Source organism: Ursus americanus, chromosome 11 (assembly GCF_024610735.1).
Source record: "Ursus americanus isolate L20-20 chromosome 11, mUrsAme1.1.p, whole genome shotgun sequence".
NCBI lineage: Eukaryota > Metazoa > Chordata > Mammalia > Carnivora > Ursidae > Ursus > Ursus americanus.
The window spans coordinates 64786913-64804364 of NC_142137.1; positions in this window are offsets into that span (position 1 = coordinate 64786913).

The window sequence follows — 17452 nt, forward strand, 5'->3', positions numbered from 1 at the left end:
ATTTTTCAGGTTCCTGTGAGGAATATTGACACACTCATCATTGATATTCTATGCTGTAAGCTCTTTTTCAAAAAAAGGTTTTATTTATTTATTTTAGAGAGAAAGCGAGAGAGCAAGAGAGCACAAGAGCATAGTGGGGGAGGGGCAGAGGGGGGGGAGAGAATCTCAAGCAGATGCCACACTGAGCATGGAGCTGACAAAGGGCCCAATCTCAAGACCCTGAGATCATGACCTGAGCTGAAATCAAGAGCCAGATGCTCAACGAACTGAGCCACCCAGGTGCCCCATCTTTTCTGTAAGCTCTTAGGTTATAGATTCCTAGATTTTACTAAGTCATCTGCTTTTCATTTTCCAAATCGTAGTTTTATTTACTGTTGTGTCTTCTCTTGTTCTCTTGGTTCGTACAGTTTTATAGCTTTTTTATGCCTTTAACTGTTATTTTGTTGAGTTTCTGTGAGGAAGGAGAGATGGAAGTATGTAGTCCCAGACATTCTTCCAAAATATGGGTGTTAGTTTTCTAGTCTCTGATCAATTGTTTTGATATCATCAATTTTTCTATTTTCAAATTTATTTTTGTTAATTTGTACATTATATGTTATAGTTTCTTGTAATTTTTTTGGTTAGCAGTTATATATGGGCAAGATTTTACCTTCCAAGTAAGTAAAGGCATTAAATGCAAGAACCTAGCAAGGAAATGGTGATCTTTAATAACCAGCATGTGCATACTAAATGCAACTCATATCAAACCAATTTCATTCCTTTTTTTTTTTTTTTCAACAGGTCTATACTTATGTCACATTTTTCTGTTTCTACAAAGGTTGCACTGCTCCTTTTATTAAAAATATTGAAACTAAGAATTGGGGGCTCCTTAATTTTAATTTTGAATTTTGTGCATTTATCATAAAAATTATTTTGAATTCGATGAACAGAATAGGTTTTGCTACTGCAGAAAGAGACAATTCTTGCATATGTAACATTCATACTTCATCAACACAAATAGTTCAGGACCCATCTACGTAAGAGCTACAGACTTTGTAATACATATGTTCCTACAGAGTTCAATTTTGTTATCATCAATCTTGTAATTAGAAGACAATAGATGTGGCAGTCATTAAAACAGCCCAATAATATGCCGTCTTAAGAATTCACATGATGGCTGAGAGCTTTTTTCCCCTTTTTTTTTAATTCTCCGTAAGTGTCCTCTCATTGTTGGAGAATTATAGTTAAGTCTCCAGAGATTTCAAAGAAAATGTTGAAAAACTTCTGAATGAACTGTAAACCAAATACCTAGTGAAGTTTTACAGACCAATACCAAACTTGAGCATCATGGAATTTTCTGATGTACAGAGGAGCTAAGTAGTGTTTTATTACTATAAATATAACAAACTTACCTCTTAGTTCCGTAGTATTTTTCTATCTTAATTGTATTATTAAATAAACTTTCAAATATTTTCATTCTACATTTATTCTACAAATATATCAATGTTAGTAACAAAGGTTTACAAAGAGCAGGTTGTATGTGTATCTTTTAAATTATTATTTTTTTAAAATAAATGAAAATAATGTGCCCAGCCTCCCTTCCCTCCCCAAACAATTTGGGAGAAAATGAATTACATTGGTGTCATGAGGCTTTTAAAATTTTAATTTATTTTAATAACTCCTGACTCTCTACACAGATAGACCTAGATTAGATTTTCAGAATTTGGAAGTAGATACTCTAAATCTAAGTCTCGGGTTCGCATATGAAAATCTGGAAAGTCCAAGGTTGACATGAACTAGTGTAAGCAAGTTATTTAGCTTAGTATCTAAAACACAGTGATGTTATTATTTTTCTAATTATAACTTTATAAGACCCAATAAAACTGGAAAATATGCATTGCTAATAGAATGTGAATCATACTCTCCTCCTAATAAAGAAAATGATAAATAGTATTTAGAGGTATAGAATGATTGAATCAGAGCAGCTTGGGAATTCTGGGAAGTCTTACAGACTACTCAATTTTAAGAGTAAAATGGGTTAAGATAAGTCTTATGTCCTTATACAGATTTTATTAGCTAGCGTTATACAGAATATTATAAGGTTGCCAATATAAAATGGTTTTTATACCATTTGTTATTGACTTTTCAGGGACATTAAAAAACATACATGATAAGCATCTTGCAGTTTTACTATCTAATGGATATTTAAATAGATTAACAAATTACATCCTGATCGATAACCTGAGAATTGCTTGAAAAAATTGTGCTATGAGTCATGAGTCTAGAATATATTGAGTTTATTTTCACCAGTTCTTACACATATCTTTCCTCAAGTACCTGATTCAGTTAAGTTCTCTTTGGCCCAAATAACAGGAAACCTGAATGAAAATGAAAAACTGAAAGAAATTCTTTTCTCACATAACAAAGCCTGTGGTAGACTTGTTCCAGGATTGGTGAATTTTCTGTGAAGGCTGTCGAGGTCCAGACTCCATTGAGGCAAGAAGGGGAAAGCCCTGTGGTAAGCCTCTCTTTAAGAGCATTATTTTTTCAAGAGCCCTGGCTCTCGTACATGTCCATGCCTAAATTAGTCAGGGACAAGAAAACATAATTACAGTGATTGGCTTCGACTAATCAATGTTTCCTGCATGAGCCTTGGGAGTGGCCCGTGAAACACAGGCCTACTGGATATAGGAACAAAATGGGGCTCTATTGGGAAGAGAAGGGAATATCCCAGAGTCACATGAATTCACCTAGGTACTTAATAGTGAACCTTGGGTGTTTGGTTCTTAAAATCTCTCCAGTTCCTGGAGCAGAGTCTGTCTTAGTCTTCATTTCTCGCAGTACCAGCCCTCCCTTTCTCATCATTGATTCTTCACTCCTCCTTTTCCTTTTTCTGCTTCTTCCCTACCGTTCCTTCTCAGAAGGAAAAATAGTCTCCTCTTTTCACGTGAAGCAGTTTACCCATAATGACTTGTTGCCTAGCTATTTTCCTATAGGATCTCACTTTCTACCTTTGGAAATTCATCAAGGTGTTTTCCCAAACAAAAACACAATGCTTCCTGAAAGTGTACTCAGTGTGAGCTGGTACAGTAATTCACTTTTCTCATTCTATACACAGTGGGTTAACATAAAAACAGAATGAGAAATTGCATTAGAAAATTTCGTTAGAAATCTTGGTAACCGTGTTAGGGTTCTCCATAGAAACTGAACCACATATATATAAGGAATTGGCTCGCTTGATTTCTTCCAAGGATTTGGCTTACATGATTATGGAGGCGGGCAAATTCCATGATCTGCAGGGTGAGCTGGCAAGTTGGGAACCCAGGACAGCTAGTGGTGTAAGGTTCCAGCCCAAAGACCAGCTGTCTTGAGACTCAGAAAGAGCCCAGTGTTTCAGTTTGAGTCTGAAGGCAGGAAAAACTGGTGCCCCAGTTTGAAGGCTGTCAGAAAGAATTCTCTTGCTTCGGGAAGGGTCAGTCTTTCTTGTAATATTCAGCCCTTTAATTGAATCAGGCCCACCCACATTTAGGGAGGGCAATCTGCTTTACTCAGCCCGCTGATTTAAATGTTAGTCTGATCCCAAAATACCCTTCCAGAAACACCCGGAATAATGTTTGACCAAATATCTGAGTAGTGCATGACCCAGCACACAATAACCTACTGGTTGTAAATTTTCAGAGAACTGAAAGAGAAAATGAAGGAGGTTCTAATTTTTAACCTTAAATGTTACTATCAGAAGAGCAAAAGTTCCCTGAGTCATGGTTAGGGTTTCCGGGGGCGTGAGAAGCCAGCCAGCCTACCTGGACTTCACCTTTCTTCAGCATCGACCGCGTGATCTGCTTGTCCTTCAGTCATCTTTCCTCAGGGATACCTTCCTTGACTTTCTGAATGAGATCAATACCCTAATTATTCTAACAGCATCACATAGCATATCCTCTATTGTATACATCACAGTTATAAACTTTATTTCTAAGCTCCTTCCAGACTTTAAACAATCACAAAGAGATCATGAAAAAGACCATGCCTGGTGTTTTTCACTTTGTAACTCGACACCCGGAATATCTGTTCATGGTAAACCCTGCATAGTTATCTGCTGAGTAAGGTAGTGTCTACCTAGGACACTAGTGGTGAACCACAGCCGGCATCCACTGGTTGGGGAAAAGAAAACCAACCATGTGAACTACAAGATTTAACAGAAGTATTGGCAAAGCAGGTGTTCAATGAGATATGGTTGCTTTCATAACAAGTTTGAGGGTTGGTAGAATACTTACATGGAGATACACATGCAGCCAAGCAGTTGGAATTCGAATCCTAGAAGGCAGAGATATGGATCTGGGAAAGCTTATCATTTCAGAGACACTGGAAGGAGATAAGTAGAAAAGGCAGGAAGAAATGCCTGTGTTAAGAGAATAAGAAGATAAAGAGGGGCCAGTGGGAGAGGCTGAGAAAGTATCATCAGAGACCTATTGAGAGAACTGGGAATTTTAAAACTAGGGAGGAAAGGGGAAGAAGGTAAGAGGAGTAGAGCTACCGCGTAAAATGCTCCAAAGTCAAGGAGAGGGTGTCTCGAGGGCTGATGGGAACAGTGGCCATCTCCGAGGCGGCCAGGATTAGAGTCGTAGCAAAGATTTGCTCACAAAGGATGAAGGTAGAGTTAGACGTCGATCAAGCTAGTGTGGCCATCTCATTTGGAAATGGCAATAAACAAAGGTGTGAAAACCAAGGGAATCTCACTGAAGAGGGAAGATATGTTTAGAATAGAAAAGATGAAGACGGCTGTATGCACAGGGAAGGAGACGGTATATAGAGAGAAGCTGAAGACACCTCTTACAAATAAAAGCAGTTCTAGATTTACAATTTTGCTTTTTCAAGTCCTTATTTGTGTTGTATGAAAAATGGTTGCAAATACCCAAACAATGCTCATTTTTATCTCCGCATCCGTTCACCTTCTAAAATGTTTTCCCCTCTTGTCCAGAAATGATGACCTTGAAATAATTTCAGGTGATGTTTTCTTGAACCTCTTGTTATTTATATCAGGGCTCTCCTGTGTTCATTCTCAAACTAATTTCTTCTCTCATATGTTCTAAGAAGTAAAATATATGGCAGACATGGTGACACAATGAGTCACTGTGCTCAGAAGGGGAGATTTCCCACAGCTAGCAGCATTTTCACATTTCCTCTCATTTCATCCGGCCCACTCTGTGCCCGAACACTGGTGATGTCCCTCCGTCACACTGTTCTCTCCAATCCTCTAACCCGATTTAGAGTGACCATTGTGGTAACCAACTCAGGTCTTTTTTTTTTTTTTTAAGATTTTATTTATTTATTTGACAGAGAGAGAGGCAGCCAGTGAGAGAGGGAACACAAGCAGGGGGCGTGGGAGAGGAAGAAGCAGGCTCCTAGTGGAGGAGCCCAATGTGGGACTCGATCCCAGAACTCTGGGATCACGCCCTGAGCCGAAGGCAGACGCTTAACGACTGAGCCACCCAGGCGCCCCCCAACCCAGGTCTTTGGTCAAGACAGGTGCTAATTAGTGGTTGCCTTAACATATTAAAAGTCAACTTACAAAGGGATAAAGAAAGGGGGGTAATCAGAAGGGGGAATGAAGCATGAGAGACTATGGGCTCTGAGAAACAAACTGAGGGCTTCAGAGGGGAGGGAGGTGGGGGAATGGGACAGGCTGGTGATGGGTAGTAAGGAGGGCATGTATTGCATGGTGCACTGGGTGTTATATGCAACTAATGAATCATCGAACTTTACATCGGAAACCGGGGATGTACTGTATGGTGACTAACATAATATAATAAATAAATAAATAAATAAATAAATAAATAAATAAATAAATAAATAAATAAAAAAGTCAACTTATGCTTAACAAATCTGCGGAACAAGGAGAGGATTTTAGAATCCTCCCGTTGTGCCTTTATCTCCTCAACACGTAAATTCAGCAAATTATCATTTGTGTGGTGCCCCAGGTTCTCTGACCTCCTTTCCAGAAATGAGGAAGGTAACTATTTTTGCCTTCTCTTCTTTCAACATGTTTCTCATTGTAAATAAAATTCTCTTTGCCTTTCTTTCTGAACCATTGACTCAGGTCTTTCTCAAAATCTTAAAACCATCCTTCGGGTATTTAGTGAATGGTCTTTGAAGTAGCTTGGTAATACCGTGTTTTGTGGAAGTAGATTTTATTCAAATAAAAATGGTGTGCTATTCTTTTATTGTGCTTCTGAAAAAGTTATTAGCCTTAAAATGTGAGGGATCCATCCAATAGCCTGCCTAAGGCCTGAATTCTCTTCACTTGGTCTTTTCTAAAATGAATTACAGGAATAAGTTGGCTGTCAGCCTCTTCTTTGGTTTGCGGGTAGGTAAAGTGGTTAGTTGAGCTATTTTGATTTTCATTATATGTTAAGATAAAGACAAAATAAAGCTTTCTGGGGAGTATTAAACATTTCAAATATGAACATTTGAACAGTAAACTATCATGAGACTATGAACAGATTACAAGAAAGACAATCTCCTAGAGAAGAAAGTTGGCTCTAAAGTTATTGGTGAATGCAAGGGAGAGTAAGTAAATAAACCTATGTGCCTATTCTCCAGAAACTCTTTTTATCCCCCTTTACAATGTATATTGGATATGACACATGGCACGGATATAAAAGTTAGCCAATGCCACTTACCATTGTGGCTTCCTTGATTTTGAGTGATTATGTTGAGTTGTATTTTATCCATTCTAATATTTACTTTTATTCTTACAACATGAAATAATTTTATTAGGACTGTACACACTTGATATTAATTTATATAGAAATCGCTAATTGTCTGACTTCTTTTCTGTAACAGATCTAAAAGACATTCTAATTGTGGTTATAAAACTACTTCCTGAGCTATTTCTCAGAGCCTTATTGTAATTCTTTGAGCTTGGAGTGACCAGTAAATGACTGGTCCACACCATCAAAAGGCTCATAGCATCACATATATCTGTAGAGTGAAGAGAAAGCTATGCATATGTATCAACATGCAGAGTAAAATGTAGCTGAATAGTGACTTTGGTAGGAGAGCAAGTAGTTTTAGTTTTCTCTAGTTTAACAATAACCCGGAAAGAATATGATAGGTTTCACTTCCGGCACCTCAATTCTGCTGATTTGTAGGGGACAGATGAGAATGCAAAATTAGCTATTTATATTAGTTTTGTGGATGGAATTGTGTCCCTGAGAAAAGAAAGTTTGGAGTCCCAACCCCTTGTATCTCAGAATGTGACCTTATTTGGAGATAGGGTCCTTACAGGAGTAATCAAGTCCAATTGAAGTTATCAAGGTGACCTCTACTCCAATATGATTGGTGTCCTTATAAAAAGGTAAACTTGGGACATGAACATACAGTCTTCACATGGCACTGTGAAGCTAGGAGTTAATGGGAAAATTGGAACGATGTTGCCACAAGCCAAGAACTACCAGACGCTGGGAGACGTGTCTGGAACATATCCTTCCCTAGAGACTTCAGAGGGAACATGGCCCTGCCGGCACCTTGACCATGGATTTCCAGCCTCCAGAACTGTAAGAAAATACATTCCTGTTATTAAGCCACTCAGATACTTTGTGACAGCAGCCCTAGAAAATAAATGCAATTAGTTAAAGCAGGTAGGGTCCTTTGGTATAATAAGTATTCCTCCAAATTTCTACATAAACACAATCAAGGTTTGTTTCTTGCTCATGCAGAGTCCAGTCACTTTGGTGGACAGTCTTCCACTCAGTTATTCAGAGACCCGGATTTATTCAGATTGTTCCCATCTATGGCTTCCCCAGTGCATAGCGCCTTGAGTTTTTTGCTGGGTCCTCTATAGCCACATGGCTGTGGCTGGGATAGAAGTAGGGTGGAAGGGAGGAAAGTTATATTTAATGGAGGAAAAATTGTATTCTAGGAGTTTAATTCTTCCCAGGAAGCTCAGAAATGTACTGGTAATTCAATATCATTATCAGCAAATAATGTTGAGACATTTTTTAAACACTTTATACCAGATATTTCTAAAGCACTTAATAGGTAACAGTTTGTCAACAGTTATTTAGTTAATAGTTGGTATTATTATTAACCTCACTTACAATGAGGAAACCAAGGATCAGAGAGGCTAAGTAGCTTGCCAAAATCACACAGATGTGCATGATAGAGCCATGATTCAAACTCTGCCAGTCTGACTGCTGCATTTAGGTATTTAATTCCGATATCATGTCATCTCCATAACATACACAGATGTATTTATGAGACTTTACAATAGCTCATAGTCATTGACACCTGTGGTCATTATTGGTACTGAATTGAATGAATGCAACCTCATCAGAAAGATGTTTAGAGCACCCTCAGGAGAGAAGGAAGGGGCACAAGAATGGACATGGGCTCATAGCTACTTCTTGTCTCAACATACTTTAAGAGCCCAGAAATTTGTCTTGAGAATTTTGGCCTTTCCTTCTGTATTCTTCCTTTTCTCTCCTTGTCATTCCAAATTTTTATTATAGTGTCCAATGCCTTTCTTTCTTCTCATGACTTCTTCCAGCCCATAGAGTAAAAATATCAACAGTGATTTTCTGAAACTTATTCCTACTGGTCTCTTAACTCATTCGAGTAATTTGCCTTTCTAGGCTTTTTTTTTTCTCTCTCAAATTTAGAATTAGATTCAACTGCAAATAAGAGTAATTCCCCCAAATAAAAGAGGCTGAAAGAAGATAGGAGTTTATTTCTCCTTCGCTATAAAGACCAGATGTAGACACAAGGGCTGCTTCAATGGCTCTGCTCCATGAAAGCCTCAGGCACAGAGGTTCCCTCTTACTCACTCTGCTGCTGCGTGTGGCCATTTCCAAGGGCATGTGCTGTGCAAGACAGCTGTTCCATGGCTAGCCCTCACGTGTGCATTCCAGCCAGCAGGACTGGAGTGAGAACACACTTCTCTCTTCTAGGAGCTTCCTGTAAGTTACACACACTTCCCATCTGTCCCAGAACTTAGTCAAATGTATATACCTAACTCTAAGGGGAGGCTTTCCCCCTGAAAACCAGGAATTCTATATTATGGTAGAAGATAAAGAAAATCAGATACTGGGAGGTAATTAGGAGTCTCTGTGCCATGCATTAAAATTCTAACTGTGGAATAGAAACAATATTTCAGCTAAAGAAATTCCAGATATCAAGCACTTTGGAAGACTGAACTTTCTGTAAATTGCCTTATTCTTTGCTCTGAATCATTGCTATGCTAAACCTGGATTTTAAGATGAGTAAGGTTGTTTAGGGCTGGGGTCTAGGCTCGATGAATAAGACCAAGTGTTTTTTTCTTCTGTTCACTTTCATGTCACTCTTAGAACTGGGCAAAGATTCTCAGATTTGAAGGGTGTAGGCTTTTTCATATTTTGTCTCCTCCGTATCTGTGCCACCACCCCAGGCTTGGGTGACTGTACCATACCTGCTGTCACTGCGTGGCATGTCACTCTGATTTCATTGCCACTGTTCCTGTAATGCAGCGTTTACTCAGATTACGAAGTCAGATGAAAACATCTCATAGCCGTACCTGGGATGTCCACGGTGATTACTAGTAGATGACATTAGAGGTGGGAAAGCAGCTAGCTAATAGCTTTAGATCCGCATGATATATTCTACTATGGCAAGCTCGCTGTCACAATATTTTTGTTACTTTATTCTCAATCTTTAAGCTTTTTCTGTCCTCTTCATTAATAAGATTTATATATCACACTAGGTGTGAGTAATATGCACTAAGGACTTAATTAGCATATCAATATAAAGTAATTTGTTTGTCTGACCAGTAATACTGAATCTTAACTGATATGGAAATGAGAAAATCTTTTTTCTGTCTATTCCAGAAGAATATAAATTAAAATAAATTCCAAGTTGCTTGATCCTTGGCCACTGTTTTCTCAGGAGGCCTTTTATCTTCATTAATATGGGTTAAAATATTTTGTCTGAGTGTATTTTGTTTATATGAAACGATCTTGTGTCTGTGAGGCAAAAAGAAAAAATTAAAAATTCTTAAAATAAAAACACCAAGGGGACCTGGAATTTGCCATCATAATTTTTATTTTATTAAAGGTTTTTGATCCATGTAATTGTCTGATGGCGAGTATCAAGTAAGTCATTTATTAGGGCTGAAGTATTGCTCACAAAATGTGAAGAGGTAGGAGAATGTTTTCAGTATAATGAAGTTAACATCGGTACAATAAATAGGAGTGCTGTTTTTGTCAGAGACGTTTTTCCTGCAGGAGATGATGCCGAGTCCTTGCCCTTTCCTGCAGTCACACTGAGGATCCTGATAGCAGAATGAGTCACGGTTTGTAGTGTTCTATTGGAAATATAAACGGAAAGGACCTTCTGAGTAAAAACTAAGCCCAAACAGTAAAACTACTGATGTGAGTGTTTCAGCCCTGTGGCTTTATTTTGTTTGCATAGCTGAGCAAAGTCAGAATATCTCCTGTCTACAATGATTCGTTTCAGTTATTTTTTTTAGGCTTTTTAGTATATATTTTTGTAATCTTGGTTATAGTGGATTATTATTCGCCCAGGACAAGGTAGCTTGTGGGTATTAAGATAACTGAAAGATAATTTCAATTAGTTGAAAGATAATTTACATACAGTGAACTTTACATATATATAGCCCCCACTCCCCACCCCCACCCCCACCCCACCCCACCCCACCCAGGGAGGGGAAGGGGGTGGGGTACAGAGGTAGAGGGAGAGAATCTTAAGCCAGCTCCACGCCCCGCATGGAGCCCGATGTGGGGCTTCATCTCACCTGAGATCATGACCTGAGCTGAAATCGAGAGTCTGATGCTCAACCGACTGAGCCATCCAGGCACCCCAGAACTTTACACGTTTAAATTGTGCAAGTTCTAGTCGCTCTGCACGCCTGCCTTTACTTTGTATTGTCAGTCTTTTCAGTTATGGACAGTCTCACATTTTGATTTTAATTTTAATTTCTCTCATGACTAATGATTTTAAATATCTTTTCATGTGTTTCTTGGCCATTCCTATATTGTCTTTGAGGAAGTGTCTTCAAATCCTTTACTCTTTTTTTTCCCCCCGCCGATTGGTCTGTATGGCTTACTATTGATTGTAAGTATTCTATCTGTTCAGTGCTCTAAATGGAAGCACAGTGCCTCTGTCTTCAATGTGTTTTCAAAGTATTTTCTCCAAAACTGTGGCTAACCTTTTTGTTTGCTTGATAGTATCATTCATTCAAAGATCAAAAACTTTTAGTTTGATGAGGTCGGAAGTTTCAAAAATTTTTTATGGATTGTGGAGTTTGTGACCTAAGAAATTTTTCTCTCTCCTAAGGGCACAAAGATCTTCTGCCATGTGTTTTGTAGACGTTTCATACTATTAGGTTTTACATTTAAGTCTATGAGCCATTTTAAATGGATTTTTATGCATTGTGGAAAGCAAAGTTCAGTGTTCATTTTTAAAATATGGATTATCCAGTTGTTCCAATGCCATTTAAAAAGATTCCCCTTTCTCCACTGAATTGCCTTGGCACCTTTACCAAAAATTAATTGACAGTATATATGTGAATATACCTATACACTCTGTTGTATTTTATTATCTCTACATTCATCTGTTTACTAATTCCAAACTGTCTTGATTATTGTAGCTTTAAAAAAGCTTTTTTTTTTATCATATTGGGTAAGTCTTCCAATTTTTCTCTTTTTAAAAAAAAATTATTTATTTATTTATTTATTGAGCGAGTGAGTGAGAGAGAGTGCTTTCGAGTGGGCAGAGGGGCAGAGAGAAAGAGAGAGAAAATTCCAGGCAGACTTCCTGCTGAGCAAGGAGCCCCACTCAGAGCTCCATCTCACAATCCTGAGGTCATGACCTGAGCCAAAATCAAGAGTCAGATGCTCAACTGACTGAGCCACCCAGGTGCCGCAATTTTGTTCTTATAAATAATGTCCTAGGCTATTCTAGGTTCTTTTATTTCCATGTATATTTTTAAATTAGCTTGATAATTTCTAGGAAAATTAAGTGTTGATCAAAATTGTATTAAATTCATAGATGATTTTGGTTATAACTGACATCTTAGTGATATTGAGTTTTCTAATCCATGAACATGTTCTATCTTTCCACTTAGGTCTGTAAGTGTGCTGTAGTTTCATTGGGATTTTTGTGAATAGGAACAGTTTTACTTCTTCCTTTCTGATTGGTATGCCTTCTACATCTGTTTCTTGCCTAACTGCAATGGCTAAGACTTCAACTGTGATATTGAATGAAGTGGTGAATATGAGCATTCTTACCTTATTAATGATTTTAGGAGAAAATAGTCAACATTTTTGCCATTAAATATGATTTTAGCTATGTCTGCTTTTTAAAAAAACCAGATTGACAGAATACCTCTGTATTCCCAGTTTGCTGAAACTTTTAATTGTGTTGAATTCTGGTGGTTGTTCTTCTGCATCTACTAGAATGATAATATGAATTTTCCCCTTTGTTATTTAGTAGAGCAAGTTACATTTTTAAAAATATTCAGCCAGCCTTGAATTCCTGAGATAAACCTACTTGCAATAATGTATTATATTTTTTATATATTATCGGGTTCTATTTGCTAATATTTTGCAAAGGATTTTTGTCTCTATGTTCATGGGGGATATTGGTCTGTAATATTTTAGGCTTATAGCCCCAGAAAATGAGTTTGTCAGTGTTTCTTCTTCTTGTTTTTTGAAAATGTATAAGATGGGTATTATTTTTCTTCCTCGATGTTTGATAGGATTCACCAGTAAAACTATTTTTGCCTTTTCCTTTTTTTGGTTGTTGAAGTGTTTTTATAATGAATTCAGTTACTTTAATTGATACAGGGATATTCAGATTTTCTGTTTTTTGTCATTTTTATAAGTGTCATTTTATAAATGTCTAATAGTTGTAAGTACAATAATTACTATAAGACACTTTTAATATTTTATAAATCTTTATTTTTTCCAAGCCATTTGTCCATTTCATCTAAGTTGTCAAATTTACTCACATTAAAAAAATTCTTGGTTTTTTTTTTTTTAAGTATAAACATTTAAAGCAATATGTTTCCCTCTCAACATTGCTTGAGTTCTATCCCACATATTTTGATCTGCTGTATTTTTGTTATTTGGTTTAACATAGATTCAGATTTTATTTGTGGTTTCTTTTTAAGTAGGCTCCACGCCCAACACGGGGCTTGAACTCACGACCCTGAGATCAAGACCTGAGCTGAGATCAAGAGTCAGATGCTCAACCGAGCATTCACTGAGCTACCCAGGCTGTGATTTCTTTATTAATCCATGAATTATTTAGGAGCATAATGTTTGCTTTCCAAATATTTGAGGTTTTTCTAGGATTTTATTATTATTGATTTCTAATTTAATTCTATTCTGTCCAGAGAACCTCAACTATATCATCTTGATCCTTTAAAATTTATTGAGAATTGTTTTATGGCCAATCTTGGTAAATATGCCATATATGCCTGAAAAGATTCGATTCTACAGTTATTAGATTGGTGTTCTATGAATGTCAACCAGATGAATGTGGTTCGTATGGTTGTTCCAACCTTCTATGATGTAGATAAGCATAACTTTCTCTGAATTTTCCCTTTTGGGGGATTTTTGAGCTTTCTTTGTAAATTTAGGACATTCACACACTTTGGGAATTGTTTGGTGAATTTAAATTAAAACTTTTTTTCTGCCCCATTTTTTCTTTCTTCTCTTCTTTTGAGATAGAAGTGGTGTGTACAGGAGTGCCTGGGTGGTGAAGTCGTTAAGCATCTGCCTTCGACTCAGGGCGTGATCCCGGCGTGATGGGATCGAGCCCCACATGAGGCTCCTCCGCTATGAGCCTGCTTCTTCCTCTCCCACTCCCCCTGCTTGTGTTCCCTCTCTCACTGGCTGTCTCTATCTCTGTCAAATAAATAAATAAAATCTTAAAAAAAAAAAAAAAGCAGTGGTATGTACAGCTACTCTCTTTCACTGTTCATGGTAAGCAGAATAGACCACTCAAATGAATTTCTTTCGCTGCAGAATTGGGCCTAAAGCAGGTTTGACTCTTTCATCCTACATTGGTCAGATCTTTACATTTTCCAAGTACAAGTTCCAGAAATAAAGAAAACTGTGGAAAATTTTAAAAGAATTTAGAATAACCAGTGACAACTGAAAAGTTAGAAAAAGAAGGTGCTCCTTATAAGTTAGAGGCAGTGGGCATATTTACCCTGGACAGGAACAGTTCCCGAGGAAAGCAAACAATACTGGCCAATTCTGGGCCCCAGCTGTGTGCTCAGACAACTCTGAAAATGGCAACTAAAGTGTGTACCAGAAGGATTTTCTCATGTCATGTGCGTTCATCCCTCAACTAGATCACGAAAAGAGGCTGTAGACACAATCTCCTCACTAAGACTCGAAAAATGATAGTTTCCCTGGGTCTAGAATAGTTTATATGTGGTCCCTACAGAGGCTGGATATGCTGACTCTGTTGATCTCTCAAGGTCCCTTTCAACCCTATCATTCTATGATTCTATAATTAATTAGTGATTGAGAGGATCATTTAATTAATGTTACAATTAAATCTGCCTGAGGTATGCTTATATCCTTGGCATTTCTGAGAAAACCATAGATGTGGTTTCCTTGAAAAAACCCTTTTGGGAAGTAGTTAGAGGTAGTCTTGCTGAGTTATCAAAGCTTTGTCTGCCTTTTGGCATCACTGAACGATCATTCTGTTTATCATAGGACAGTGCTTGATAGTATGATTAGTAATCATACTCAGTAGCATGGCAAGAGATCAAGTGCTTTGCTTTTGGCAAGAGCTAATGATTTTTTTTTTTTTTGCAAGAGCAGCACAATGCATAATTTTGCCTTCCATTTTTCACAAAATAAAAAAAAATTTGCATACATTTCTGCAAGAGTGAGCCATAGTATCAAAGAAAACTGAGACTCATCTAAAACAATAGTTTAACATAAATAAAAAAGATTGGATGTAACACAGTAACAACAGAAAATAATACTAGACTTGCCTCATTGCACTGGAATTCTACAGAGCATAAAACTTTTCTCAGAAATCAAAACAGTGGAAATAATAAATGGATACTATAAATTAAAACTGGTGCGATTACAAGGGGGCATCCCCAAAATAATTTGTCTATGTGCAGTGCATTCCAGTTATATTGGAAGTTCTCTTTTTTGCTTTGCAAAACAAATTTCACTGTCTAAATTAAGGAAAATATTTTTGATGTGCATAATTATAACAGGCTGTTGAATTAAGATTCTAAATCTTTTGCAAAATAGAGAAATCTGAATATTCCTAATATGACACAATCTAATACAATAAAGCTGAATTTCTTTTATTATACACAGCTCTCTTTTTGTACATTCAAATGATTTCCAGTGATATGCTTAAGCCCAGACTCATTAGGACATTTATACTATTCTTATTGTGGTTAGAAAGTATAGTTGGATTTCATACAGGGAAAGGATGTAATTGCTACATCGACTGTTAAAAAGAAGTCAGAGAAGTGTGAAACACCTGTATAGTTATCAAAGAAACAAATATCAATTCATTTAAGCTAAACACATTTGAATGACTCTTAGCCATGAATTTTAACCCATGTTTACTCAGTCTTCATGGATGACCAATATGACGTATACTGCTTCAATAATGAAAACTTATCTTTTGTGAACTTTTCTGCCAAGTTATTCACCCATGGGGGAATTTGCTTAAGTAGTATTAGAATCTCTCTTGGGAAATGAAACAAATTTTTGTAATCACTTTTTTTTTTTTAACAGAGAAACAAACATATTGATAGTTCTTATCAATTTCGACTTTTCAATCCAAATTTCCTTTTGGCTCTGCTGAAATGTTGATTATAAAAACACTTCCTGGGACATCTGAGTGTCTCAGTCAGTTAAGCGTCTGCCTTTGGCTCAGGTCATGATCCCACTGTCTTGGGATGGATCCCCTCATTGGGTTCCTTGCTCAGCAGAGGGTCTGCTTCTCCCTCTGCCTGCCTCTCCCCCTGCTTGTGCTCTCTCTCTCTCTTTCTGACAAATAAATAAATAAATAAGATCTTAAGAAAACTAAAACTAAACTAAACTAAACTAAAAATACTTCCCCTCTACTTTTATAGAAATTATTTGGGAAGTGTGATGGGTTACTAAATGATGACTTCCATCTTTTTTCTATAATTGAGTGTTGGCTCAAAAGTCTTTGTCTTATTTGGGCCAGGATGTTACGTGTCCACTGACACAGAGGATTCTGCAGCACTGGGCCAATGGCCTTGTTCTGAATATTTTCCAGGTCATTGGCTACCACTTGGCTTCTTTCCTCTCAGTCACCCTTTATTGGTTTAACAAAATTGTTAGCATTGTCATGGGCTCAAAAAGAGAAACCAGGAAGAAAATAGGAATACATAACAGAATAATTGAGGCATCTAACTTTGCTATTGTTAAGTGTTTCTCTCAAACCTAGCCTGCACCATTGACTTCTCCATGGTGGTCATTTTCCTGGTAATATTTTATATTTGAAAGAACTAAGTTAAAATAATTCCAATTTGTTATTATATTTAGAGCAATACCTCAGCTACTTGGAGACTCAACATAGAGTTCCATGATACCTGGTGATTTTTTTTTTTTTTTAGTAAAAAAAAAAAGTAGGAAAAACAAGTAAATGTATTTATAAAAACACTGTATAGGGTGTTACGGGGAAAGTAGAAATTCAGATTGTTTTTGTCTACTTAGCCTTTTCACAGATTTGGTTCTGATGGCGATCTGGACATGTACTGCTTCATTGTGCAGGTGATTTCCACCACCTTGTCAACAAGCTGATGGTTGTAATTTGATTGTCCCACACCTGGAAGAAGGTGTGGTGCCTATACCTCCATTGCCGGTAACTCTAGGATCTGCATAGGCAGGAAATGCATACACTATGAGCCTTGGGAGAAAAACAAATGAGCTCTGTTTTGGAAAATGGTGAGAACTTTGCCTTACATTTTCCATAAGGAGTAATAATAAAATGACAACCTTGAGATACTGAAAGATGGCTCTTTCATTTCATCATTTCAGAGGGAGTAGTCCCCATTTTAAAGCAGAAAATAAAGATATTTAGATGTTGTATAAGTTTGAGTTTCACCAAAAGCAGATCCTGAAGGAAGGATTTGGGAGTGGACAGTTTGGAAGATGACCCAAAAAGTGCTGTGTAGGAGTGGAGAGGTGAGGCAGGAATGGGAAGTGAGCACATCACCACAGTGGGCTGTTGGGGCCTAAGTTCAGTGGGGACTGTCATATAAACTGAGGAACACACCTCATGATTATCCTGTGGTAGGGCGAGGAAGCTGGAGGATTATTGATCAAGTTCCAGGTCTATGTGTTTGAGAGTTACTCCTGTGGTGCTGACTTCCCAACACTTCCACCCTCCCCCAGCCGTAAGCCAAGCCTTTCTGTGGCCAAAGAAACCATTCTGGTAAACAGATGCATGAAGCCATGGT